Raw genomic sequence first — 4,249 nt, forward strand, 5'->3', positions numbered from 1 at the left:
CTAGCTTGGGGAAACATTGGTTCAATGGCGAAATGGCTGTTCTTGTCATGCTGCAATTACCAACAAATTAGTCTTTAGTCTAAGGGGCTATAGGAGACTGCAAATGGTCGAAATTACAAAGAGCGCTGTTTGTGTGTGCGTGTATGTTGGTGTGTGTGTGCGTGTGTGTGTGTGTGTGCTTATGTGTGTTTTGTGCTTAAAGGGACATTTTTTCTGACGGTTGTATACACTTAACTGTTAACATGGAGCCTAATCTTTAAGTGTGTTGCAATCACAATGATTTGATATATATTGTATTTTATATTTAACAATCAGAGCACCATTTTACAAATTTACATTTGAATTCCAGGCTCCCCTGCTGATTCTCTAGGATGTACTGTATTTGCTATAATTAGTGCTGTTTACTTCCTCAGTTTCGAGAGAAATAAAGTATTTAAATCGAAAATTTTATCCTGAAAGAAACGATGGAGGAGGATTTTGGTTGCCTTTGTTAAAATTCTTCTTTGCATACTGTAAATTAATTCAACAACCCCCCTACTTTCGATGACCCAACGTGGTGAGATAAATAAGATAAAGAAAGAATAGGATTTATACTGAATATTATTTACAAAATTATAGAAAAATACATACATACATTTTATATCAGTGTTGAAATCATGCTATGAAAGCCGAATATACAATTTGTAGTCGCAAATGCATCTCAATTAATGATTCTAATTGAGATGAATTGCAAATAAAGGCTACGAAGAAGCATTGAGGTTGAAGCAAGAGAGAGGATCTTTGTGTCTGACTGGATGTGGTGGTGTTTCAGTGTTGGCCGATTTGGGTGTGTGATGAGATGAGAGAGATGGTAGGAAGAGAGGAGCGACAGGGAGAGAGAGAGAGAGAGAGAGAGAGAGAGAGAGAGAGAGAGAGAGAGAGAGAGAGAGAGAGAGAGAGAGAGAGAGAGAGAGAGAGAGAGAGAGAGAGAGAGAGAGAGAGAGAGAGGGAGAGAAGATTGATAAGGAAAGACGGAGAATGAGAGATCAAGAGAGACAGAAGCTGATTCATGAAGAGAGGGAGAGGTAGATGGAGAGGAAGTAAAAATTAACGAGACCAGAGAGAGAAAGAGAGATAGTGAATGAGGAGAGCAGAAGAACAGAAACTCAAACTCATCCTTTATTTCCCCTTGCTTCTACACACGTGCACACACACACACACACACACACACACACACACACACACACACACACACACACACACACACACACACACACACACACACACACACACACACACACACACACACACACACACACACACACAAGCCCTTCCCTTCATTGGGCTCAAGGCTCCCACTCATTAGTTCATATTACAGGGCTAATAAGAGCTAACCAAACACACAGCATGGGAGGGAGATAGAGAGAGAGAGAGAGAGAGAGAGAGAGAGAGAGAGAGAGAGAGAGAGAGAGAGAGAGAGAGAGAGAGAGAGAGAGAGAGAGAGAGAGAGAGAGAGAGAGAGGGAGAGGGAGAGGGAGATAGAGAGAGAGAGAGAGAGAGAGAGAGAGAGAGAGAGAGAGAGAGAGAGAGAGAGAGAGAGACTGGAAGAACATGGAAGAGTGTGGCTGACATGACACAAGAGAGGGAGGTTGAGAGATTGGGAGGGCATGGGAGAGAAAGAGAAAAAAGGGGAGGGTATCGGAGAGTGCGATATAGAAAGAGGGGGAGAGAGACACACACATTGCATGAGAGAGAGAGAGAGGGAGAGAGCAAGAGAGAGAAAGAGAATCCACATCCTTGATTGAGTAAATGTATTCTGTAGTAATTGTGCAGCCCTGCATGAATTACCCCCCTCTCCCCCCCCTCACCCCCCCAACACACACACACACACACACACACACACACACACACACACACACACACACACACACACACACACACACACACACACACACACACACACACACATACACACACACACACACACGCACACACACACACACGATGTACATACACAATATGTGCATATTTTTACAGGCTAAACTAAACTAACTACACCTCCACAGCAATTACAGCAATGGGGGGAGACATGCAGACAACTTCCCCCTTTTTATTCTGCGCTACACATATGTGTAAACAGACATGCACACGTATGCAACCACACACACACACACACAGACACTCACACACACACACACACACACACACACGCACACACACACACACACACACACACACATACGCACACACACACGCACACGCACACACACACGCACACGCACACACACACACACACACACACACACAATCACACACATATATTTGGCTCACTATATCGCTTTTTTTTAGAAGGTCTTTTAAAGATTGAGAAGGATTGATATCTATCGGTCTGCAAAGCAGAATACAGTATTAATTCAGGAGCCTTTACTAGCCATACTTGCAAGCGTTCACATTTGTAGGGTAGCAGTAATATTAAAGTAATAATTAATAATATAATATTTGATATACAAGGTGTTGTTGAAGCGGTTGGTAAGAGATTAAAGAAAAAAAAAGAAAAAATATGAATCATATTTTAATGAATCATATGATAACCAATGAAGTGAATATATTTCAAGGTTATTTGCTCTGAGCAGTACGATTTCTCTGGAAGCCTGTTTAAAGGTAGCTCATCTTTGCTTTGTCACATAAGACACGTAATCCCAACAACACATTGAACACTTTAACACAGCTAAGATAACGTCAGTATTAATATTCAGATGACAGAAAAAACTAAAAAACACGTATACCTTATTGATTTTTGAGCGTGCATACGCGTGTGTCTGTGTATTCTCAATTTGATTAACTCTTAGTAAAAATGCTGAAGCAATGGTTTATCTGTTGTATTTAATATAGTCTCCAGGCTTAATATGGTAGAGCACTAGTTGTCTCATAGCTGATATTGGACATAAATTGTATTAGTTTTGATTCAATATTACTTTGTGTAGATGTAAACATTGCCTTGTCCATGTTTTGGATTCTCACTGTGTGAAAGGAACGAAATTAGAGAAAGGAGGGAAACACACACACACACACACACACACACACACACACACACACACACACACACACACACACACACACACACACACAGGTGAGGAGAATCTAGATCTAGATTGTCCTTTATCACCCCTCAACATTGATGCAGAAACACAAAGCGATCAAACTACACATATAAATATATATATACACACACACACACACACACACACACACACACACACACACACACACACACACACACACACACACACACACACACACACACACACACACACACACACACACACACACACACACACACATACCCCAACACGCATGCTCATTCACTCACACCCGCACACACACACACACACACACACGCTGGCAGGGCTGCTTGCGTGGCGGGGGTCCGTACTGGGGCAGCTCTCTGCTGTGTGTTCATTAGGCCGTGATTTGAGAGCTACAGAGTGTCGGTGCTTAATAACCACCGACCCCCCGGGCCCCCCCCCTTAACCCCCCCCCCAGCCTGCCAGACCATAGCCTTAGGTTACCTTTTTCATTTATCAGAATTACAATTTCGCTGCATCCCATCGCGGTCCTAGCGAGCTGCGGTCGGGTTCTCCGCCCGTGTGCACGCCGTCCGCCACGGCTCGGGTGCCCGCAACCTGCCCCCCGTTAAAGAAACCTTGACAACAAAGAAGGCTCCGGTATCTGGGTCGTCTCAATCTGAGGGTAGGGGGAGGGGGGGGGGGGGACGACGACAGTATATTAGTTGAGACGTGGGTCTTTATTAGCGGTTTGATGTAGCCGCGGAGCCACCCAGAACTTAGCACGTCTACAGGAGGTCAGCGGCGGCGAGGCGGGGGAGCTCTCCTTTTAACCTTTCATTTGGCGGGTTTTAATTAAGGATCCATTATGGGAATCGGACTCGAAGACACAAATAGCCGGGGCGCGATCTCTGTGTCCTCTGCGGTTGTTACGACCCCCTCTGTGTCGGGGGGGTTCCTGTCAGACCCTGAGCGCGGACCCAACGTCCATGCAAACCGAACGCGTCTACAATCCCACCGTCGTTATTAAGCCCTGCTAGCATTCGTGTGCGCTACGTAATAAACATTCAGGCTAATTGCTTACAGATCGCTGCTCTTGCCGTGGCTTTGTTTCACAGCTTGACCTTTCCCGCCACAACACAGAAACACGTTTGACCGGCGGTTTCGACGGCGTCGATGGCAACGGCCGCGTTCACTGTTTAAAA

The sequence above is a fragment of the Gadus morhua genome, chromosome 10, assembly GCF_902167405.1.
Source record: "Gadus morhua chromosome 10, gadMor3.0, whole genome shotgun sequence".
NCBI classification, from domain to species: domain Eukaryota; kingdom Metazoa; phylum Chordata; class Actinopteri; order Gadiformes; family Gadidae; genus Gadus; species Gadus morhua.